At 32.9% G+C, this 26,306-nt stretch overlaps 1 protein-coding gene across 2 annotated transcripts in view; it reads right to left on the bottom strand.

The window, feature by feature from the left end:
* The window catches only part of LOC111413959 (Abnormal X segregation), a 33,500-nt gene extending 19,053 nt beyond the window's left edge, over positions 1–14,447 (bottom strand). Inside the window, exon 1 of one of the 2 annotated variants that reach the window (XM_071196945.1) lies at positions 14,278–14,447. The gene's annotated coding sequence lies outside the window, so the exon portion shown is untranslated. Of the gene's footprint in view, positions 1–983; positions 1,075–14,277 lie in introns of those variants that run through there. The other variant, XM_071196946.1, reaches the window with a different exon arrangement.
* Positions 14,448–26,306: the final 11,859 nt, after the last annotated feature.

Genomic DNA, 26,306 nt, shown 5'->3' with positions numbered 1-26,306 from the left:
AACTACTACTTAACTAGCAATTAGTAAACAACTTACAAATTGTACTAGAAACAACGAAAAAATCTTAAAAATCGGCCATAACGCACATCTGAATACCATGTGAGAACCACAAAGGTCGAGCAGCATCTGTCGATGAATGAATCGAACAAGGTTATAAAAAACACGTGTTCCACGTGAAGCGTAATTAACAAGCTTTAAATTTAAATAAAACAAAAAACTTGTTCCAAAAGGGAAAATTACAAACAACATATAAAAATAAAATTAATAGTCAATTAATTAATAATAATCAGTCACGGGGCTGAGAGTCCGATATATTTTTGTTATAAATTTCGAAAATCAAAGACGTTGCTCAAGAAGTTGACATCAGTCCTAAAATTGATGGTAAACTATTTATTAACAATATGAAACATTTCAGCAATAAGCGTTTATGATAATTATCTTCTCTATCCAAATCTTTAGTCTCATCAAAGTTAAATAGGTGACCAGTATCTAACCAATGTCGTGCTAAAGCACAACCTCTTTTTAAATTTCTAACATCACCCTTCTGTTGGTTTAAACGTTTTTTTAACCATTGGCCTGTTTGACCAACGTAACATTGGTTACAAGAACCGCATGGTACATAATAAACGACATTAGATCGATATTCAAGGGGAATTTTATCTTTCAACTTTAAAAAAACTCTATGAGTTTGAAATGTTTTAAAATGATTTGTTATACCCACTAATAATAGAGAATTACCTCACATCAGATGTATTTCCGTCGTTGCTAGAAGCTTTTTTGATCAACACGGAAAAAGAAACGTCAAGATTCTTAAAAGAAAATTCAAATTTATTAATAATAAACGCAGACAAGGGTTCTATCACCGTTATTCTAGATAATGGAGATTACTTGATCAAGGCAGAAGATATGCTTAAGGACCTGTTCCACAGAGCCCTGACTTTCATTGTGAATCTACCTATTTTAATTTTAATGGTAACACTTACCAACAGATTTTCGCTCGATTAGTCCTATGGGGTCTCCGATATTTCCCATTTTAGCACAAATAGTGATAGATCACAGCCTTAACAAAATAATACCTAATTTAAATTTCCATTTACTGTTCATTAAAAGGTATGTTGATGACATAATTTTCTCTATTCCTGCGTTCTCTGAGTTGGAGGTCTTAGAGATGTTTAATAGCTTTAAATGTCCACGTACAGTTTACTATTAAAGTGGAGAAAGATAATTACGTTGATTTTTTTGACATTAAAATGATTAGAGACAATAATAACATTGTCACGTTTGATTGGTATAATAAACCCACTTTTTCCGGTAGATACATTCACTTCAGTTCATTATTCATTGTGCTTTAATACAACACAGCATAAATACTGGTCACTTATTTAACTTTGAGGAGACTAAAGTTTTGGATAGGAAAGATAATTATCATAAACTTATTTCTTGAAATGTTTCATATTGTTAATAAAAAGGACACAGTCAACTTTAGGACTGATGCCAACTCCTTGAACAACGTTTATTCTATGATTTTCGAAATTTGCAACAAAAATATATCGGACTCTGACCCTCAACTCTCTAACCGATTAACTATTAATTTTATTTTTATTTGTTGCTTGTAATTTTCCAAAATACCATCAAAATATGGAGGCTAGAAATGATGATGTGTTAGCAGTAGAACCGACATTTGAAGAAATTATACAAAAAATAAAATTGTTAAAGAATTACAGAGCCATTGAAATCTGCTGAAATGTTGAAAGTATCAGGAGAGAACATGTTGAGATGTATACAGCGTGTCCCGAAACTTAACGTCAAGCGGGTATCGGGCGAGAGGTCAACCTGTTCTGGTAAAAATAAGAAAAAATTCCGGCATATATTAAGATTAGCTGTCCCTCTTAAAAATCGATGAATTTTTTTTTAATCGGTAGGAAATGACTCAAAAGATGTGTTAATGATAAAAAAAAGTGCGGAAAAGTGTAGTACCGAAAAATCACTTTAAAGTGATTTTAAAAAAAAACCTTGTTTCTGAGGCTATCGATGCAGAACGACAATTAAATGGCGTTAGATAGAATTGTTTCTACCAAATGTGTATTAATAGACTTTGTGTTAATGGATTGTGTATCAATTGATCTGTCTAATGACTGAAAGCTCTTTGCAATCTTTATGTTATAAATATAAATGATAAATAAGTATAGTAGCACCAATACATGTATACATGTATAGCTTATTTTATAGTAGTTTAGTTAAATTAAAATAGTTATTAAAAAAGACATGGTTACAAAATAAAAATAAATAAATAGCCCGTGTGACGATAGCAACAAACTGTGTATTTAACCAAATGACAATTACAACTGACAACACAAGCAATGTTAACCATGTATTTTCTCGTATTAAATCCTAACCTCAAATTGTTTAATTTATACCCACGCACTAAATAAATAGTATATTGTTTTATATGGAAGAGAAGCAGTGCTTTTTATGGCGTGGTCTGTCGCTTAGCGACGAACGCAGTGAGTCGCTAATGACAGATGAGCCGTTAAAATTGTGGCGTGTCCGACAGTTTGCCGGACGAACGAAGTGAGTCCGGCAATGACGGACCAGCCACAAACGAATCTGCTTCTCTTCCGAATAAAACATAGTATTTTTTCTTCAAACGTTGCAAATAATTGCAATATAAATTTTAATAAATTTAATAAAATGACAATTAACTTATTTTCCAATACGGCGCTAAAGTGACATGTGCTTCAGCGCGATGGCGCTAAAGTGAAATTTACTTTAGCGCCATAACGCTGAAGTACTTTTTTGCTATGTTGATCTTACCAACCGTCGTTATGCAACAATGACTTACTTCTACCGCGAGTAAACACGACAACAAAGTTGTCATTTAATGACGTTTGAAGAAAAATAACTTTTTTACACTAAACTTGTTGAGATTACAACATAATTATTTATAATGACACCTATGTGAAGTTAGCCCCCAATTAAACAGAATTTTACATGTATAGTATTTTAATTATAACATGAGAACCAGTGAACCGATTTCGATAAACAATCTCTCATTCGTAAGCTTAATCCTTGGCCAATACGAAAGTGGAAATGCCCGATTGCCGATGTGACGATAGCAACGATAGCAACAAACCTTCCAACAACAAATTTTTATCCGCAATTTCCTATCTATTTTATTAGCTGATATTTTTCTTATTATTAGATATAGCAGAACACTAAATGCACCATATGAAAGCTTGATTCTTTCTTTATGAAATCGTCGGTCCTCGTTTGCCGATATGTTAATATTAAGATCAATAAAAGATGAAGAACACCGCTCTGTACGTAAAATAGCTTAATATTACCAAACTTCAAGCCCTTGTGCAATTGTTATCAAACCGAATTTTAAAAAACTGTGTTCACAATCAGAAAGAACGCTCCTTCAAATATCTTAATCCGGGTTTTTGTTGGTCAATATCAATTAGCATCATGGTTAAATCACCTTTAATATACATCTCTATATACAGAAACGTTTAATTGCTCTACCTCTAAACAACTTTCTTACATATTTGATATGAGGAAAACTATAGAAGTATATCATGAAGTTATAGACTTACACAAGGACGTTTTTAGTCAAAATTACCAAATTCACACGTTTTAGCTACTTTTAAACATTGTTGGGATCAATAACTTTCTTATATCACCAGGAAAGAACTCTATAACCAAGCAGCGATAGCCGCGTGTTATACACCATTAGAAAGAGCAGCAAATTGTAGATAAGATAGATCTATACTTCTATAGTTTTCCCAATATCAAATAAGAAACTTGTTTAAAGGAATAGCAATTAAGCGTTTTTGCGTGTAGGGATGTATATTAAGGGTGATTTAAGCATGACGCCGATAGACCCATTTACCAACGAAAACCCGGGTTAAGATATAATAAATTTAAAAAGCGCTCTTTCCGAGTGTGATAATAGTTTTTTAAAAATCGGTTTGATAACCATTGCACAAAGGCTTGAAGTTTGGTAAGTTTAAGCTATTTAATCTAAGTACAGAGCCACCGCTTTGTAGTTTAAGTATAGATTGATCTTAGTATTAACTTATCGACAGACAAAGACCGGTTTTAGATAGAGAAAGAATCTCTAATTATTATCTCGAATTATCTCTAATAATAAGAAAGATATCAGCTAAGAAAGTAGATAAAAAATTACGGATACAAGTTTGTTGCTATCGGACAAATGTGGAGGAGGCTGAAAACTAGAATTCGTAAACATAAAACTAAAGAAAATTCCAATATTTTTAAGCACCACATAAAGGCTGAACATAATATAAATTATGGAGGACTTGAGCTTTTTCATTCGTGTAACAAATTTTAAAGATAATGATAACTATCTACTTATGAATGAACAAGTTCAACTTTCTCATAAACCCATCCTCGTATAATTTTACAATATACATGTTGCTTAAAAATCGTCAATCTTGCTTTTATCGATGTAATATCGCCCAAATAAGAATTTTGTGTAGAAATTAGATTTTGAGTTAGGTTAATTTACGTTTAAACTAGCGAAAATTTCAAAATTTTTGGATTAGATATGGAGAAGGGTGTGGGTCAAATATAAACACCAGCAATAAAAATAAGAATAACTATTTATAGGAACTCGAACTCAATCTGTTTTTACAATTGATGACTATTGTTTATTCTGTTCTTAAGGTGGTCCCACACGACTGGTGTAATTGGCAAGTACGCAAATATTTGTGTAAAGATTGGCCTTACATTGTTAATTCACGTGTAACATAAAAAATACCTATAACGATGTGAGCTCCCAGACGCTACGCAAGTGTATCCGAGTAGACGAATATATATAGACGGTTCGTTATCGGATGGATACTCATTTGCGATTTCCTCCAGGCCCCGTTGCTCAGCTGGCTTCATAGGGTCGTACGTACATAATCGCAGCTATTCGATAAAATTCCGCCGCCTTATCAAGCTTCTTCGCTGTGCACGATTTGTGGAAAATATACATATCTGGCAAGATTCCCTGGGAGATGACTTTTAGTACGGCCAGATGTTGACATACTACTCTTTGCATGACGCCAGGTGGATTCGATGGATTTGTAACTTTAAATATGCAAAAAAGTTGCCTTTTCGAAACGATACAACCTTACAGCACTTTCCATCTTTTTTGTTTCCGGGTGGAAACGTGCCCATTACACCCACAAGTACCCATCAATTGCATTTCTACCTTAATCCTTTGAATTTTTCCAAAATAAGGTTTATTATTCTTCTCTTTCAGATTTGACCAAAGGATTTGACGAGTATTTCACCCTACGTTATGAACTTTTGATGTTAAAACTTTGTAACTACGAAAGGGATTTTCATCAATAATATGTGTTATTAAGTTCCAAAATAACGTTAAACTAACTAATAATTATCCTAATTATAATATTTAAGTGGTTTGAAGTCTTTTAATAACAAATTTTTATTTAACTCTCATGCTCTCTATTTAAATGCGATAACAGATTATAAACATATCAAATAGATTTTTAGAATCTATTTGTATCATATATTCTATTCAATTTCTTTTTTCGAATCTATCTTTGCTCCTATCTGGCGACGCTCTTGTACACAGTTAATAGACACACAGTCTATGTAACGACAGGCACTTAGTCATTATGACCTATGCGAGGATAGCTCCAAATTTTCCTAGTCCCCAATTAGATTTTACATGTATAGTATTTTGATTATAACAAGAAAACCAGTCAACCGATTTCGATAATCAAAATCTCATTCGTGAACTTAATCTTTGGCCAATACGAAAGTGGAAATGCCCAACTCGAAATCTCTCGCGGGGTCATTTCAATGGCTGTACGCACATAATTAGTAAATTTTGAAATCGGGCATTTCCACCTTCGCATTCATTGCAGATCATACTTTCTACCGAGATTTTGATGACTAAAATTGGTCAATTAGTTACGGAGATAATTGATGTGTTTAATTAATTCGTTTGTTATGTTTTAATCAAAATCCTTAAATATTTCGAATCGGGCATTTCGACAACAGCATTCAGCCAGACACAAACTTTCGATTGAGATATAAAACATTAAAATCCGTCAAACTGTTCTCTAATTATAGTCGATTTAGTTTAAATTAAAAATTAATTAATAGCACGAGCGTTCACACGTGCATAAACAACGAGCCGAAGACGGTGTCATTCCGAGGGCTGTATAAACTTAGCGGGAGAGAATTGAAATCGAGCATTTTGTGATTTCGATAGAAGACACTTTGACGAATCGAGTGACGTATAGATTTTGATCATCGGGTACATCGTTTACGAGTTATCACCACTTAAAGAAGGTCAATTTTGTGTTATTTTCGTGTATCTTCGCATTATTTTGACGTTTTAACGAAATTCGAAAGAGTTTTCAAATCGGGCATTTCCACTTTTGTATTGGCCAAGGATTAAGCTTTCGAATGAGACATTATTTATCGAAAATCGGTTCACTGGTTTTCATGTTATAATCAAAATACTATACATGTAAAATGCTATTTAATTGGGGGCTAACTTCACATAGGTGTCATTATGAATAATTATGTTGTAATCTCAACAAGTTTAGTGAAAATAACTTTTTATTTAGTGCGTGGGTATAAATTAAACAATTTCAGGTTAGGATTTAATACGAAAATACATGGTTAACATTGCTTGTGTTGTCAGTTGTAATTGTCATTTGGTTAAATGCACAGTTTGTTGCTATCGTCACACGGGTTATTTATTTATTTTTATTTTGTAACCATGTATACACATGTCTTTTTTAATAACTATTTTAATTTAAGCAAACTATTATTAAATAAGCTACTGTACTTATTTATCATTGATATTTACAATTTAAAGATATTTTAGTCGTTTGACAGATCAATTGATACACAATCTATTAACATAAAGTCTATTAACACACATTTGGTAGAAACAATTCTATCTAACAACAGGTAATTGTCGTTATGCATTGATAGCCTAAGAAATAAGGTTTTCATCCGTAAATATATTGTAATCTCAATAAGTTTAGTGAAAATAATTTTTTATTTTGTGCGCGGGTATAAATTAAACAATTTCAGGTTAGGATTTAATACGAAAATGCATATTTAACATTGCTTTGAACTTCCAAAAAGAAACGTCAAATCGCAACTTTAAAGTGATTTTTCGGTAAGTACTACACTTTTCCGCACTTTTTTTTATCATTAACACATCTTTTGAGTCATTTCCTACCGATTAAAAAAAAAAATCATCGATTTTTAAGTGGGACAGGTATTCTTTAATTATTCCAAAATTCCATGTGTCTTAGTTAAGTGGTAATAGACATATTTTTAAAAATGTTAAAAATCGTTCCCGTACATCATATCTTTAGATACTAGGGTCGGATATGTTCGCGATTGAATAGTGATTTTTTTCAATAGTGGAATCCTTATTAACCATGCTACTATAAGTCACCAATCAAACAACAGAAGTCGCTAGTTTTCCGAAAAAAAATATTAGCTTTATCGAGTTAAGGTTAAAAGAATTTATATTATTAAGTTTGGCACACGATTTCTAAAAAAAAAAGTAGTACGGTACCCTTGGCAAGTAATTTTAAAAGATAGCCTGTTTAGTCAAGTTTCCACAATGGTACAACACTTGCCACTTTTCTTTTCATAAAAAATATTATTACCTGTTTCTCTGCAAAAAACACGTTATTTAAAAAATGTATACTTTCGTATGGTATTAAATATATAAATATTATTTAATATTAAATATATATTTAAAAATATATATACAGAAATTAACAAATTTCAGAGTGTGTAAGGTAGGTGTCATCGAGCCCATTTATATGGAGGGAGACAGACTAAACTATGACAACTATGGAGATATGACACTGCTAAACACCGCCTACAAAGTGCTATTATGGTTAATATACCAACATTCTGAACCTTACTCCGAACAAATTGTGGGAGAATGTCTAAGTGGATTTAAGCCAGGTCAGACGTATCCACACTCTGCGGCACATATATGAAATTTTTTATTGAAAACATAACATAGACCTGTACAGTATTTACGTCGATTTCAACCTTTTGGGTACAATAAACAGAAAAAAGCTACAACACCTAGCAAAACTGGATATAACATAGAACCTAATAAACTTAAATAATATCATGCTAGCTAGATCGAAGTATTACCACTTACTAAAAGTATTCCTGAAAATTATTCATTGAAAGTATTTTAGATCGAAAGTTTCGGATGATTAACCCTTACTACCAAAATTTCAAAACTGTACGAACAGTGGAATCTAAATAAGTTCTAACGAACCAGTTAGACACCTGTATATTCAGAAAGCCTCTCAAAGATGTCAATTATTATGATTCAATTATTATGGCAGATAGTCTGATAGGATTGTATCAACGAGTTGATGTCTCGAGTGAAAGAAGAGGTGCGGCCTCGATATAAATGTCGACGAAACAAAATATCCATATATTTTGTTTTGCCATGATGGTCTAAGACAAGAGAAAGATTCTATATGAAACCCTCACGCTATATCAACCATAAATTCACAGCGTCAACAAATACATATCTGTGGGAACTACACTTAACGACCAATGGTACCACTCACAAGAGATTCGTTGTAGGATAGAGAAAGCAAGAGGCGTATTTGTTAAAACGCATCAGTTTGGTCAAAATGCGTGTTATTGGAAGAGGTGTACTTATGAAGTTTGAAACACGTAGCGACTGTCGTCTTATCAACGTCTTTTATACGAAGTAAATTATAAAACGCTTTAATTGAGGCGCATGTGTTACATGCAGGAGATTTAAACCCCACCTTGAATTCAGAAAAAAAGCGTATAAATATCAACCACGAAACTTTGTGTTTGGGAGAAGCTGTTTTTTATAAATCTTCCAAAAGTTGTTTTGATTTAATTCACTATGCAAGTAGATTCTAGAAGACTTGTTTCTACTTATTGTGACTTATTGCCTTTTAGATTGTCAATGGATTCTCTCTCTTATTTCTCTGCTGACTTGTTACTGATTCATTAAAACAACAATTCACGAATATATAGAGCATTTGGAGGACGAAGTTTACACTATGAAAGCCGTTTATTGTTTGTAGCCCACAAACACATTACAACCTACAGGTGTACTATGGCATTTCATTTTTAACGTTTCTCTTACACTTTCACAATTGTTTATTCCTACTTACTTTGGAACCTTCCTTACCAATTATAAAGCCTTCAACATAGCATAGAATATTTATGACTGTTTGTTTCTGCTTGAATTGGAGAAGATCACATGTTTGCTTTTGTACAGGTTTGTGATTTTGTCAATATGAAATCAATAGGAAATATTCTTTTTGGTCGGGTTAAACGTTTTAAATAGATTCTTTTTTAGTATCTTAGTAACAACAATGTTTGTTTGAATTTTTTGTGTTTAATTGATTTTATGACAGTGTTCTTAAATACCACCGATACTTCATCACTGATACTGGAAATAAACCGAATCAGGAAATTATTGTTGCTATTAGAAAATACACAATAATAAAGATCGCTAACGAGATTGCAGTCAACAAACATTTCCAATAACATTGCTGGTGGAAAACAATGAAGAAATTAAATATTAAAATATAAACGACATGCGATATACTGAAGTTACCTTATTGTAAATCATAGCAAGTCCTTAAAGCACTTTTTACTTATTTTTCATACTATGGTATTCCAAATGAAATACGAAAGCAATTGAAGAACAGAGTTCAATAATAAACTCTTAAACGCACGGAATTTCAATCAAACGTAGAAAGGCTCTATTCGACTCTTATCGAACATTTAAGTTACCTAGGAAATATCAAAGAGAACATAAAACCTCTGTATTTCTCGTTGGAATTATTATATGGTTTAGTAACGTATCAATAGACAATAGAAAATGACAAAATAAAAACAAGAGTCGAAACAACAAAACACTCAAAGGACACAGAATAAACACAGAAAGCTAAAAAGGTAGTTGTAGAAAAAATATAGTATGTATAGAGTATTACACTATTGATGTACGTACCAAAAAAGTTAATCAAACTTATCGCCAACGACACCTTAAATATGGAGTTGTTCCAAATACGCTGCTTTGAGAACAGCTTTAAGCGGAAGTTAAATTACTGCAAATAAAAGAATCTCTTTTCCCGTTATATCTAGGGTCAGTCGAAAACAAAATCTCGAGTTGGACGGTAATCACCCAATATGACCTTAACCCACTATCTGAGCGAATCCAATTTATGAATTATCGCTGTGACGAGCTGCAAGAAGCATTGAATAACAAAGACGAAGTGAAAAGTCATTAAAAAAGATAAAAAAACAATCCGATGCTGATAAACAAATAAACTGATTGGAATAGTTTCAAGATATGCGTTGGGAGAAAATTAACGTAGTAGTTTCATTAAATAACGAAATGCAATTAGAACAAGAAGTAGAAATATTAGTTAAGGATATTCAAACCGCGGAATGCGAAAACACTAAACGCTATAGTAACAGAAAATAGTTACCCTAAACAAGTAGACTATTAATTATAGTAAATAGAAAGCTTAGAAGGAAATAGCAACACTCAAGAAATCCCGTTTATGAGACTGTAATAAACAACGCTATTTAGCATTTAAAAAGGGAGATCACAGATAAATCTATGAATACTGATTTGAGAAATATATCAGTGATATTGTATCAGGGATAATATTTAGTAATGATTACTTTCTTTAGAAAGCTACTAAAGAGCTTAAAAAACGTATAATGGCTAGAAGAACATTCACAAAGTAGAAGTTTTTGGGAATAATCTAGAATAAACATTTAAACCAAATGAAGATTAGGAAAAAGAACTAGAATGGAATAAATCATGGGATATAATATAGGGTGTTTTTCTAAGTCGTGGCATAATTTTAATCACAAATATTAGAGTGAAAATGATGATTCATGTACAAATTTTTGATGTAAACCCATAAATGGCTGAGATAAATGACCTTCCAAGTTAAGAAATTTTTAAACATTTTCTTAAATGTTTTCAATATGGTTTGTCTTAGAATTACTAAATTTGGCATAAGAAATCGTTTAAGGTTACTATTGAAAATATGGAACCACGGGATCAATGCTATACAGGATGTTCACAAAGGTTATTTCTTCAAAACTTTTTTTATTATGTCATACCCCTTTGTCATAAACCCTTAAATTTTCGAACAGATTCTGAAAGGCCATTTCGTTTTAAAATCATTTTCAGTCTTAAGCCAACGTTACACGTAGCAGTCGACTGCTATGGCAGCAACTACGGAGGATCGTGGTTTGACTGTTCCCGTCCAAATTTGCATGTAACATGTCTATTACCATAGTAATGACTGCGAGCAAAGCTACTGCGAGGGCTAGAAAATTTTCTACTTTCGGTATAGCACGTAAATTTGATGATTTAAGCCGACGTTACACGTCGCAATTGACTGCTATGGCGGCAACTACGGAGGAGCGTGGTTTGACTGTTCCCGTCAAAATTTGTGTGTAACATGTCTAATACCATAGTAATGACTGCGAGCAAAGCTACTGCGAAGGCTAGAAAATTGTCTACTTTCGGTATATCACGGAAATTTGACGATTAAACACGCCAATTTGACGCTAGCAGTCAAACCACGCCCAACCACACCCCTCCGTAGTTACCGCCATAACAGTCGATTGCGACGTATAACGTCGGCTTAAGACAAAAGTGACCTTGTGGCAGATCGTAGTACAGCTAATACTGTTGATAGCAACAGTTTAGAGATTTCAGAGTATCATGCTGTGTTAATTCCGTATGAGCATGCGTTAACCATAAATTTAGTTCAAACTACCGCCACTTTACGCACACATACGTACAAATACTCACACATACGCATCAAATACGTCATCATAGGAAGTATAAAATCAATAAATTTTGACATTCAACAGTCAAATTGTTTTTGACTTAACAACATTTCGTTTTAAAACTGTGTATGTTGAAATTTTGCAGAAACAAATTCTCTATAAACAAAATTAACAGTTTTTGCTTATAGTGAATGTGTTTCTGTAAAATTTTATCATGCATGGCTTTAAAACAAAAACCAAAAACCTAATTCTAAAGATTTTTCAAATTCCCGGGTAGAATGCTACCGGGCTACTAGCGCTAAATGAGGGTAGTCTGAACTAAAAACAGCGTTTCGTTTGAAGGTGGGGAACCCACCATCTATATTAGTATATTTATATATTTAATCTATGCAGAATATCCAACGGTACGTCTTAGCATATCCATGAACAGCTGAATTGCATCCATCCTTTTGTCGAAGGTATAAGAATTAAAAAGTGCTGATCATCCGTTGCAAGTAGCGTGTTGCCATACTATGATGGAAAAATGTACTATTGATATTGCGTTTTTAGAAAAAAGTACTTTTTACAGATAACCATTAATTGGAGGAAAGCTGAAAAATAATTATACCGAAGAACATTCACATTTCATGCTACGTTGTGTAGTAATTTGACAGATTTCTTTTAAACAAACTTTTTTGTGAAATCTTTTTGTGAATAATTCGAAAACTATGCGTCTAATCAAAAATTTCTAACGCTAAAAATAATTTCAAAATGAAATAGGTTTTTAGAAACAGTTGGGAAATTTAATAGTTTACGACATAATAAAAAAGTTTTCAGGAAATAACCTTTGTGAACAACCTGTAAAGCATTGATCCTGTGTTTGCATATTTTCAAAAGTGATCTTAAACGATTTCTCGTGATAACATTGCACTGTTTACCAAATTTTATCTTTCTGAAACAAACCATATTGAAAATATTTATAAATTTCTTAACTTTGATATCCTATATCTTAGCTATTTATGGGTTTAGACCAAAAATTTTTACACGAATCATTTTGGCTCTAATATTTGTGATTAAAATTATGCCACGACTTACAGAACTTTTATAATTGGTAACAAAATTACACAATTTCTACAGATTTGACTGTAAGCATTAAGGACCACCGACCCCACATCAAGAAATCAATATATATAGAACAAAATAAGAAGATAGATTTGCACAGAATCATTTTTAAAGGCTTAAGTAATAATTATATAATAGAGTATAATATGATAATAAGTTAATAATCCTTGTAAAACACATGAATAAGTTGAAAAGTTGAAATGATTGACGAATAAGCAATACTTGAATTCGTTGTCTTTTAGTATACTATTAAATAACACTTAATACTCCAAGTCATTTTCCAAAACTTTATAGGATTAAAGTTTCATCAGTCCCGGTTCCAATTTTAGGATTCTTTAGGACGGGTAGTTACGCGGGCGGCAGACGGCAACCATTAACTAACACGTGCACGTAGCAGTTTAAAGTTAGATTAGCGAAGTTTGCGGTGAAAATATCGCAATATCGAACACCATTATTATGCGGACGCTCCCACACACCCCATGAATGAAATTGATTGATGTGCGCGTTTCATGGCCCATTCGTGCTATAATATAATATTCATGCACTGAAACTGATGGTTCGTTATTTCCATTGTGGGTATTCCATGGATTATGAACATAATTCATAATTTGATATTTTAACAATAATTCTACTGAAACAAAATATATATACCTATAATTACTTTAAGAGTTAATCTAGCTGATGGAGTAAAAACGTTCGCATTTATCTATAAATTTATCCTTTGAGCTTCGATCTTAGTTGCACTAGTAGCGAATTTTAACTTGATTAACATTCGGTAAAGCTCGGTGTAGCAAAGGGAGGTCAGGGGTCATCGGTCAGTCTCGGTTAATTTAATTACACCGATTGATCAGTCAATCAGTACTAGAAACGAAGCGTATTATTAGTTTCGTCTCGTATTTAGTTTGCAACGGCGCCTGGAATATTTACTTACGTATAGAAGAGGAGTTCGTTGCAACGAAGATGTTCCTTCAACCGAACGGAAACGACAAGTATCGCGACGCGAATGAAGCTGCCAACTGCACCGTAAACAATTAAATTTGGGCTGATGACGATGACGAGCGTAGCGCCAGTTCGAATATCCGTTTGAGCAGTATTCTAGAGAGCCCTTCATGCCCCCTTGTTATCAGTAATTGTGCAATTTGTGTGTACCCAATTCCAACCGGTTGGGGTTATAATAAACTACTCATTTTACTTACTATCGCTGTTCCTTAATAAGTTGGAAATGAGTACATCTCACTGAAGATTATTATTTGATGTTTCGTTATTCAAATGCGCTTTTAGTAAAAGGGTATTTTCTTTGTAGTAAGAAATAAAGATACTTACGGAAATGACCGGTTCCGCCGTTGAAATCCGGTAATTTTGTCCCGGAAAAGTTCCTCCCGTCGAGGAAAAAGTAGCAGCGACTAATTTTGGCACTAATGGAATTTTTAACTTGGTTAACGCACTGCAGTGACGGCCCTTTTTGAAGTTTTTTCTTGTCACAGCGCTGTTGTGCGAAATATCGACGTTTCGTTTCTAAGTAACGTCGAAAATTTTACGATAAAATACGTTTACTTCTTAAAATAACGTACAGTGTTAGTAAATGTTTACGGCGAAGTCTTAATAATCCCAAGCAAACTCGACCTGGCGTGACTCGTAAAATCGAAAATCTCGAATTATATGAAAAAATCCAAATCCACGTTGTCGGTGTGTTTATAGTTTTATTTTCGCATAAATCGAGCGAAAATTTATTTATACCTAATGTGCTTATGTAACTCGGATGAATTTATACATTCGAGTTATTAGGAATTTATACAAGATATACAGGGTGTCACACAAAAAACGCCCCAAGCAGTAACTCTGTTATTTACATTCCGATTTTCATAACACACGTATCAAATAAAATGGTTTTATAAATACTATAATTCATGCTACAAATAAATAAAGTCCCTAGATTTACATAGTACCGCGGTTCATGAAGCCTGTTTTCGAGCCAAAATGGCGGTTTGACAGCTTGTCACTGCATCTCACCACTTATTTACAAAAATATTGCCGTCTTGTTGCCTTTGGAGTTGCAAAAATGGCAGTAAGAAGGACTTTCGACTCTTCAGAGTATCACGAGAAAAAAAAGAAAGGAAATTTGGCGTAATGTTTTGGTTTGTAGTTTTAAATTTCCCGCTTGACTTTCGAGCCAAAATGGCGTCAAACCGCGGTACTTTGTAAATCTAGGGACTTTACAAATAAATTTTTTCCAACGCCATCTTCAATTTCAAGCGATTATTAACTTTTGTTTTTCAAATTTCTGCGTATATTTTTTTTTACGTCATTGGATAGACATTTTTTTCTGAATCCATTGATGTACAATCCATTTTAAATGTAATTTTAGCAGAGAAAAGACATCTGTATATACAGGTTGTCACATAAGAATGCCGCAAGCTGTAACTCTGTCATGTACCTTTCGATTTTCATGAGCGAGGTATCAAATGAAAAGGTTTGATGAATACTATGATTCATGCTACAAATAAACTTTTTCCAACGCCACCTTCAATTTCTAGCGATTATCAACTTTTGATTTTCAAATTGCTCGTTATGTTTTTCTTCACGCTATGGGATAGAGATCTTTTTTCTGAATCCATTAATGTACAATACATCAACATTAATTGTAATTGTAGCATAGAAAAACATTAAAATACTTTCCGAACATTCTCTTAGTCACTTGTGTTATACTGTAGTGTGCCGTACTGATGTTTACAGTTTAAGATGAGTGTTTAAAACTACCGGCACTTTAAATTTGGCAAGCAAGCCAAAATATACGCCGATGAAATGAATCCACACCGAATGATTCGGCAAGAGCGACTTAATGAATAAGTTTAGAGTATAGATCCATGTTGCAAGTGAATTATTTAAAAAATAAAACGAAAAAACTTCTTATCTTGCTATATTTAATAAATTTGAAGTCAAACTAGTTTCGGGGCTAGCCCCATCCTCAGCGACAACTGAATTTAGAAGGAGAAAACACAAAGTTAAAATCATTCGAGAAAATATTAAATAAATTTTGGACAATATTGAAGTTAAACTTATAAAATATACAGGGTGTCTTACGTAACTGGTTCGTTAGAACTTTTTCAGGTTCCACTATTCGTAGAGATTTGAAATTTTGGTAGCATGGGTTGCTTATTCGGAACTTTCGATCTAAAATATTTTCAAGATGGCCGCCACTTCCGGTATACCGGAAGTAGGCCATAACTTCGCTATTTTAAATGGAATGCTATACTTATTACACCGTTTAATTGTATGTAAAAAAATAGGTTGACTTTGATAAAAGTTATTGGTACCTAGCGTTTTTCGTTTTCGAGTTATTTTGGTTTTAAGCTTTCTTTTGGAAAATTTCAACATGCTCTTTAAAACTCCATATCTCAGCCAACGTTCATTTAAAAAATATCTACGTTGGCACGAACGGCAAACGGAAAAATTAAAAAAAAATGAGAAAGAATTTTTTAGTTCTGGATATATCGAGCCTAAAAGAAATCGCATATTTCCGGTCACCAGTGATGAAGACAACGAAATAAATATTTTATCGTATTTTATTGCATTTCCAAATTCTATTTAATAACAAATTTATATTTTTATTCAAATCTAATTTTTGTCATTAACTTTTTGTTTTAATAGTTTCATTTATTTGATCTTCTGTTTATTATTTTTGGTAAGTAAAAGCTAGTAAACTAAAAGATTATCAATCGTAATTAATAGTACAAATAATAATAGAAATAAATTAAACAAAAAACTGTCAAAATGTCATGGCCTTCTAATAAAAATACAAACGGTTTCCTGCATTTCCTGCATGTTTTGATAAATTTACGAATATGAGAGAAACTACAATAGATAGGTATAGTAATGTTTATAGATAAATTGTAGAGAATTAAATTTCCTTTCATCTAGGTTAATAAAATATAGGGCGTTCTAGTTAACATTTTAAAAGGTGTAATAAAAACTGGAGCATTCCATTTAAAATAACGAAGTTATGGCCATCTTGAAAATATTTTAGATCGAAAGTTCAGACTGAACAACCCATACTACCAAAATTTCAAAACTGTACAAATACTCGAACCTAAAAAAGTTCTAACGAACCAGTTACGTGAGACACCCTGTATAAAAATGTAAATGACGAACAGGAGCAAAAACGAAAAAACTTATAAAAACTATTTAAAAAACTCATTAAAACATGTTAAAAATATAAAATCCCAAAAAACTACTTACTGTCAATAGAAGACTAATATTGTAAACTGAAGATCATCAAAAAGACAATTGAATGCATGTATAAAGCTGAAGGCGATATAATGGTATAACGTGTAAAAAAAAATAATTTAATATTTTCTCGAATGATTTTAACTTTGTGTTTTCTCCTTCTAAATTCACTTGTTACCGAGGATGGGGCTAGCCCCGAAACTAGTTTGACTTCAAATTTATTAAATATAGCAAGTTAAGACGTTTTTTCGTTTTATTTTTTAATGAATAAGTGTCCACAGAAACTTGGAAAAGAGGGAAAAGACAGCTAGCGATGGAAAGTTCATTATACAGGTTGTATCGGAATGACTGCAACAAATTTCAAGGGGTGATTCTTTAGTGAATTTTAAGGGTACTTTGATATATGAACCATGGGCGACTTCGGCTCCCACAAGGAGCTACACCCCTTCAAAAATGGCGGAAAATTTTGGTTTAATTTTTTTTTCTCAAAAACTATAAACGCTAGGAAAATGAAATTTTGGAATATGTTTAACTCATAATAGGGCACGTTTTAACCCTATTTGTACTTTCAACCTACCCTTCTAAACTACTAAACGTAACCAACCCTGTTCAATTTATGCCTAGATTTTTTTTATGAAGATGATAAATACATAGACTCCATGATAAATACATGGAGTCCGTTTTACTATAGCCGGTAGAGGGCGCTCTGTAACGTATTCTTCACGGATTAAAATAACAATGACTTTTCTGACTAACTTTTCAAGAGTTAGCGGATATTCGTTTTGTTTACGGGTTTCCAAACGGAAATTCTGCAGAAGTAGCCCTAGAGTATAGGAGAAGATATCCAAATAGAAAACATCCGTATCCTTCTGTGTTTGTGAAAGTTCATAGACAAATGTAGTAAGTAGACAAATCGTAGTAATGATAATGTTAGACTTTAGAAGAAACTTTAGAAGAAGAATTTTGCGTGAGTTCGACAGAGACCCCACTACGAGTGTTAGAAGAGTTTCGAATGCCTTAGGATTTTCTAGGGCGCATGTTTATCGCCTTTTAAAACATGATCATAGACATGCTTATCAGTTACAACCCTTGCAAGGATTGCAACCAGGCGATAAAGAATGGCGTGTAACGTTTTGTCGGTGGATTGCTAAAGCATCACCCAATAATCGAGATTTTTTAAATAATGCAATGTGGGGGGATGCATCGTGTTTCACAAGACAAGGAATTGTAAACTTTCACATTTTACATGTTTTGGTATCCCTACGCAATTCGGCCACGAAACTTCCAACATGAATTTAGTGTCAACGTCGTTTATAATAATCACCTTTTCGGGCCATACTTGCTGCCACAACAACTAACCGCTGCGGCGTTCTTGTAACTTTGGATAGCTGTACATGCCAATATGTGGGATGACATTGAGTTAGCTTTAAGAAGAAAGGCCTGGTTTCAACTTGATGATTGTGCAGCTTTATCATGGTAGGGTGGTTAGAAATTGGGTAGACAACCATTTTCCTGCAAGATGGATTGGTCATGATGGACCAGTCGCATGACCCCACGATCTGCAGATCTTAATGCTTTAGACTTTTTTGTGTGGAGATATTTGAAAAGATTGGTTATTATAAGACACCTGTTCCCACAAGGGATGAACTTTTAACAGGATTAGGAGTGCTTCTAATGACATAAGGCCGTTCTTAAATACCATTACTCAATCAGAATTATGCAAGCAAAATTTTTTACATTTTTAACAATTTCTTTAATTCTTTTCTTTTATTATTTAGATTAAAAAAACATTAATAAACATTAGTTAATTTACCTGCTTTGTTTCCAGGGCACATATTATTTTAACTATCTTTAATTATCCTCTAAAAACATTGGTCTGTATCGAATAATAAAAAGCGGATTATCTTGAAAACGATCAACTTTAGCGCATTTTGATAAGAGTACCGTTTTTGCTTAAAAAGTACCGAGAATAAGAATTTTTATTCAAAAAGCCAAAAAGTGTACTGTCAGAAAAGTTATTGTCATTTTAATCCGTAAAGAATACGTTACAGAGCGCCCTCTACCGGCTATAGTAAAACGAACTCCATAATCGTCTTTCTCATGCCAAAAAACCTCCGTATACCAAATTTGAATAGAATCGGTTGAAATACACGTGTAATGTTAAATAAAAATCAAATTAGAAATTTAATTTGAACACCCTGTATCTTTAAAACAAAGCGTTTGTCGATCTATGTTTATATGAAGTTTTTGTGTTAATTTTAAAAGATCTATCGACTGTTAAAGTCCTGCTACAAAAATCTGAAACACCTGTATAAATTATTTTGAAAAAGTGCTTTTCAAAATCAAAATTTTCTTCAAAATAAACACTTTTTTTAAAAAACATTTAAAAATTCTTTTAATTGTTAATTTTTATCAAATTGTTCACATAGAAGATAGGAATGTTAGGAACAATTTAAATATGTTCCCAAGTAATTCCAACAACTGTAACGAATCCTAAAATGCCCAACGCGAGCAACTCGCGCCGTAACCTTCGTTAAGACGATTGCTATTTGCCGGCCAATTTGGAAAGTTTTAGAAATTGTGAATATACAGGATGAGTTATTATACCGGCGGCCTATAGTTATTAATACCTGTGAGAAAGAAAAAAAGTATTCTAAAGAAAAGTTGTATGACTCACCACTTTCTATACACTGAGGGAAATATATTCTTGAACGAAGATTATTACTCTTGGCTCAAGCCTGTCATATCATACTTCATCAAACCATTTTATTTAATGCCTTGGTCATGAAAATCGGAATATAAATGACAGAGTTCCAGCTTGGGGCGTTTTTTGTGTGACACCCTGTATATTAATAGGATATGTTTAAAAAATACTTTCGAATGTAAATAAAAAAAAATTTAATATAATTATAAAAATGTAGAAAATAACAAGATAGAAACAAATAATTTAAAATAAATAATACTCCACTAATATAAATAAATAGGTACTCCAACAAAAAAAATAAAATATTGATTCAATATTCATAATAGGGCTGTTAATTTTTTTTTTTATTTGCTTATTCGAAAGTTTTTTAAAATTGATTGGCCCTATATTTTTTAATTTTTGATTCTGAAGCTTAGTTTTTCCAAAAAAAAAATAATAAAGTTTGAAATTACAGGGCGCGAACTCCAAAGTATGTCACTCAGATTTGAGCGTAGAAAGATGAAAGGAGTGTATAAAAATCAATAAAATTTCTGGAGAGAGACAATGCTACGAATCTTATGCGCTAGAAGAAAACAGAAGAAAACGGGAGCGAGCGTAACGTCTGTGATTTCTTTCTTCTTACATAAAACGTCATCTGGAGTCGTAGGTGGGGAATTTTAAACTTTTACATTAATTATTACAAAAATTAAACAATTTTCGAACGTGAAAACGTTACTAATCCGTTTAATTTAATTTAGATTATCGATTTTTTGAAAGACGGTCTTTCTAATCAATTGATCTTAACGGCCCTATTAAACAACCTTATGTTGAATGTAATTTGGCCTACTGCACTGAATAACTGATCACTAGAAACTTCACTATAAACGATAATTAATTCACGATCATAAACATTCGTTTCAAATTGAACATTCAGTAATGTAAAAAAAATTGAAAGACAACATTTTTTAAGGTAATAATTTAGTTCTTGAATTTTCATTATTCATGTTGTAACAACTAACAAATGTAATTATAAAAACGTATGTCATCATTAGATTAGACAAAACTTATTATATTTTCAACAATCAATAGCACTGGACTTGCACGTAACGAGGGCAAGACAAAATATATGCCTATGACAAGAAACAGAAACCCCAACAGGGTGTTGAATCCAATTAAAATCGGCCGTTGCACGTTTGAAAATACGCGTTTAGAAATACGTTCAAATATCTTTGCTTATTTGTAACCAAAAATAACGAAAAGCAGTAGAGGTCAAGAAAAGACTGAAAGCTGGAAATAAAGCATATTTCAGCACTCAGCACTGACTGAAGTCACGACTGCTGTAGCGGAGAACCAAAGCCCAAGTATATCGTACCAGAGAGTGAGATATGGGTGATGACTAGAGTCGAGCAACTCATTAACTCGTAGGAGCGAAAGGTAAGTATATCGTCACATATAGCTTTCGCATTATTTATATTACTTTATTTTTATATACAAAAAAGAACACATAACAGATAAACAACAACAGTTAACTACTTAGATATTTATGATTTAATTATTATTTACCCTCATGTGAAGTTAACATGGCGAAAACCTGAAATTTGTGAAACAAAGTGGTCTTACAAATTAAAATTTTACGCACTTTACATGATGAGAGGTCTAGTCATACGTCGCTGAAGATCTATTCTATACTTTAATCCTTTGTGTCCCAAAAAGTCAAAAATTTTGAAACTTTGTGACAGAATTAAAACGCTATCAAAATACGCTCAGTGATGGCCTTTGAAATCAATTTTAGCAAAATATGACAATTCAGGGGGGTAATGGTACTTGAGAGTACCGTTAGGCATTAAAATATATTTTAGTGATGTTGTAGTATACAAAAACTTTTATTGCTAATATAAAAATAATGCATTTTTTTTTACGTCAGAAAATAAGTAATACTTGCTTTAGCTAAATCACATTATGACATTCAGAAAAACAGTTCTTTATTTCATTACAATATAAATAAAGATTGCATGCGGTACATTTTGAGTGGGGTCTGGACTGAATAGATTTGGCAGAACAATTTTCACACCTTCATCTTTCTTTTTCAAAAGTCTTACGTCGTCAATTACAGAATAGCCGTACTTTCGTCTTTTGGGTAACTGGGCTGATGAACTTGCGCTATAACATTTTCCTGGATGCAGTAAATTTGTATATTTATTTACCAGACCTGTAGCTATAGAACGACGAAAATCTAATAGAGTGATTATTTAATCTTCTCATTCAGAATATACAACAAAAGAATTGACGAAGCATATATCTGTAAAACCAAAGAAAAGCCTGTGTCACCACTTCTTAGAACGGCGGTCTAAGTCACTTGCCGAAGTTGATCTACCGAATCCATGTTTTTATTATAATCATCAACGACTGAAGGACAGCGCACATCAATTTTCGTTTCATTCTTTTGCTTCATTTTTACGGTGGTCTCTTCTGTTCTATAAAAATTAGAGCAAAATTTCACGCACTTACTGTCCTTCTATTTATCATAATCTCCTCTTTTCATTTGTTTATCATCTACCAAATTTGTTGGTGCACCTTTTTTGTGAGACCTTATTGTACTACAAGCTAAGGTTTTCCCAATTTTCAGTTTTTCCAAAAGACGGATACTTGTAACAAAGTTATCGAAATAAATTATGCTATTTTTATTCCACTCATCTTCAGTAACTTAAAGCATAATCCTTTCACCTAATCCATAATCTTCAAATTTTTCTACAGTTTCAGGAGATTTTCCCTGATACAATTCCTTGTATGCTTGATGATTCCTTATCTGCTAAGCACCAGAGTTTATAACCCCTTTTTTTCATGGGATTGAATTGTTTCATACTTGACCTCCCTTTGAAAATTATCATGGATTCATCCACAGTTAATTGCCTGGTGCCATGATACTAACTTTAGAACTGACGGTTAAGTGTTTCAAAATACGGCCGTATCTTGTATAGTTTATCCGTATTGTTCTTAGGAATAATGCTGTTATCGTTGACATGCAGATATGATAAAATATCCTGAACCTGTTGCGAGTCATTGCTCGTATGACAAGTGGTACACCCAAGTCTTCAGCATTACTCTAAAAGAGCTTATAGCTTGAAAAACTGTGATAACTCATTAAGAAATTCATGCCAAGGAAACACAGCAATTCTTCTTCTTTCAAGTTTAGCGTTTTATTCCTTTGGGTGACGTACAAATTACTTTGAAAGGTAATATCTTTCACACAGTGTCTTTACCCATGAGTGTTAGAAAATAATCTGTAGGATTATTGCAAGTTGCAAAAGCATCACCAATTATTCCCTCTGGATAATCGTATCCTGGAATTTCAGTATGTTTTTCCCATTTTCTATCAATTTCTGCCTTGTTCTTCTTCTTGGACCCTTTGCCACGTATTTCTACTTCTTCAGTGTCACTTTCCTCAATTTGATTAATTAGTTGTTCTACTTCTTCATCTTCCAGCATAGGTACCTCACTAGCACTATGTCTGTCTGTTCACAATTATCCAACGGGAGATTTTCTAATTCAACACAAATTTTGTTTAAGTACCAAAATGTATTTGGATTCGCTTGCCTCATTTTTACATCAATCAATAAAAATAAGAAATGTTTGAAAATTGTAATTGCAATACGTAAACAATACAAAAAGCAGCTTGCAAATTACGCCTAATAACCATTCATCAAAGAAATACCTTTTTGAACAACAAAATTCAGCGACACCACTTTTCATTAAACTTTTAACCTGACATTTGGATGAATAAGCTTAAATATACCTAAAAACCCTATAGTGCGGATTGCGTAATTTTTTATACAGGTTCTTTCTTGTATAGTAGAAAGTATCGATAGCTTTAAATGCGCCCCAAATAGATGACTACAGTTTAAGATGAGTGTTTAAAACTACCGGTACTTTAAATTTACCGTCGGGGCACAAAGGGTTAAGAGGAGAAATACATTTAGAACTTCAAAAAACTCAAAAAATGTTTTTTCATAAAAAGATTCTTAAACATCATAAGAATGTAATACTAAAATATTAAAAGCGAAATTCCAAGTATTCTTTGCTAGTTCTTTAAAAAAAGGTTTCCCTCAAAATATTCCTAGAACATCTAGGTCAATATGGTTATGAACCGAAACATAAGAAATACACACAGGCTTGGAGGGAAAGGAAAATTGACCGCTGCTCGAATAAGAAAACTGATTACATATTATGGCCTGTCTATGCAGAAATATAGACAGTACAGAGAATATGAAAAAAGCGATAACTAATAATAATAATAAGCTAATGCTACTCGATCGGATCACTTAGTGAAGACATCCTCTACCACTTCATCCAGATGTACAAAAACATATACAGATTATGAAGATCTATCTCATCATAATTTCATAGTGTAATGTAGTATCATAATTTTCTAGTGAGATGTTTGGGAGGTCACACTCAGAATGTGGTCGTTAAGGATTCGTTAAGACGATTGCTATTTGCCGGCCAATTTGGAAAGTTTTAGAAATTGTGAATGTACAGGATGAGTTATTACTATCCCGGCGGTCTATAGTTACTAATGCGCATGAGAAAGAAAAAGAATGTTCTAAAGAAAAGTTGTTTGACTCACCACTTTCTATAACGTAAAATTATTTTCATTTATACAAAGTGCTGCATTTAGCCGTGACGGAGAGTATGTAAACGTTTTTAAATGGAACGCCGTGTATATTTTATCATATTATGAATACAACTAAATTTGTTCATCCAACCGTGTATGTTGCAAACTCACAGCGTTCCTGAAATATTCAATTGTTTTTCCAAAATATGCTCGTTACAGGATCTTTTTAAAATGATGTGAAAATGACATTTTCGATTTTTCCTTTAAACTATGTCAGATAATAGTCAGAGCTAGTAGGTACATGATATTATCCAACGATATTAGATACACTATACAGCATGATCATAAAACTTTGTAAATTTTCAAATGGTCATGTTTTTCAAATGGCTTTTACATAAGTTTTTTAGATGGAACACCCTGTATATTATGTGCTGATTGAATTGATCACCAAGTTTCCTTTAATTAATGTTAAGTATGGCATATGTCTAACATCAGTAGTTTTCGTGATATTTACAATTTAAAGAAAAATATGTAACAAAATATAAGCCATTATTGTACTTAATATTGCATTCTGTCTATTTTGTCAGTTTTTTTTGTTCTTTATTTTTTTAGTAACAGTTAGCAACATATACAGATGGATATCTAAATTTAGTTGTATTCATAATATGATAAATACCAGGAAAACAGGGCATTCCATTTACAAAAATTTACATACTCTCCATCACGTCTAAATTGCAACACCCTGTATAAACGAAACTAATTTTACGTTATAGAAACTGGTGAGCCAAACAACTTTTGTTTAAAAAATTTTGTTTTATCTCAAATGATTTAGTAATTATCGACTCTTGAAACTGGGATGGCTTTCCCCATTAATAACAATCGCAAAAATCCTAATGCAAGAATTGTGGGTACGACACCTTGATTGGGATGAAACTTTGCCTCAAGACCTTGAAAATAAATGGAAAACTTTCATAAACAATTTTAATCAAATTCCTACTATACGAGTACCTAAGTGGCTCGGAATTTCAAATACCACTGTAATAAACACTCTATCAGCGTTTATGGTGCGGTCGTGTATCTGCGCCCTTTTACAAAAGGTTGTGTTCGCGTTTCTATTTTATCCATCGCGTTGGAAGGACTACGTGAGGAATCGAGTCACTGAAATCCATGAACTAGTCAACGTACAATGGCATTACGGCCCTAGCGATTAGAATTCAGCCGACCTCGTCTCTCGTAGAGTTTCAATGTCATGACTTCAAGAAAAGTTTTGGTGGTTTGGTCCTTCCTGGCTTCCCTCATCGTCTTCTCAATGACCAAACATTAAACCAACTCCTCCTGATGAGTCCAATCGTGAACAACAAACTCCAAGTTCACATACGTCTGCCCGAATGGATGACGATGGTTGGGACTTAAAACAAGGGGGCTCTTAGCTACTCTTAAAGAGCAAAATGGCCACCTGTTTATGTACGCCGTAATGTCTTTTTCTATGTTATATTTCTCAACCACATGAGTAGCACAATCAACAGCATCTTATGGTTGTGGAGGAGGAGCCGGCAGAGAGGATGGAAACAGAGGTGCTTTCACCAGAAGAGTTAGACGATGGTGAATGGATGGTACTCATTGATGGTTTAGTATCATGAAAGGAGGTATGGTGTTGCTTTTGACAGATTCGGCATCTTTTAATAATTCTACAGTTTTTTCGAAAGTGTGGTCCAAGACAATTGATGCCCGAGTGATGAAACGGTCGAGATTGATTTACTCGGGTAGGAGGAACTTGTCCCATGCCTAGAATGGATGCCGATGGTTGGAACTTAAAACATCGTTATTCTTCCC

The sequence above is a fragment of the Onthophagus taurus genome, chromosome 6 (genome assembly GCF_036711975.1).
Source record: "Onthophagus taurus isolate NC chromosome 6, IU_Otau_3.0, whole genome shotgun sequence".
Taxonomy (NCBI): domain Eukaryota; kingdom Metazoa; phylum Arthropoda; class Insecta; order Coleoptera; family Scarabaeidae; genus Onthophagus; species Onthophagus taurus.
The sequence above is the reverse complement of the archived record's forward strand: the minus strand, read 5'-3'. Positions and strand labels throughout refer to the sequence as shown.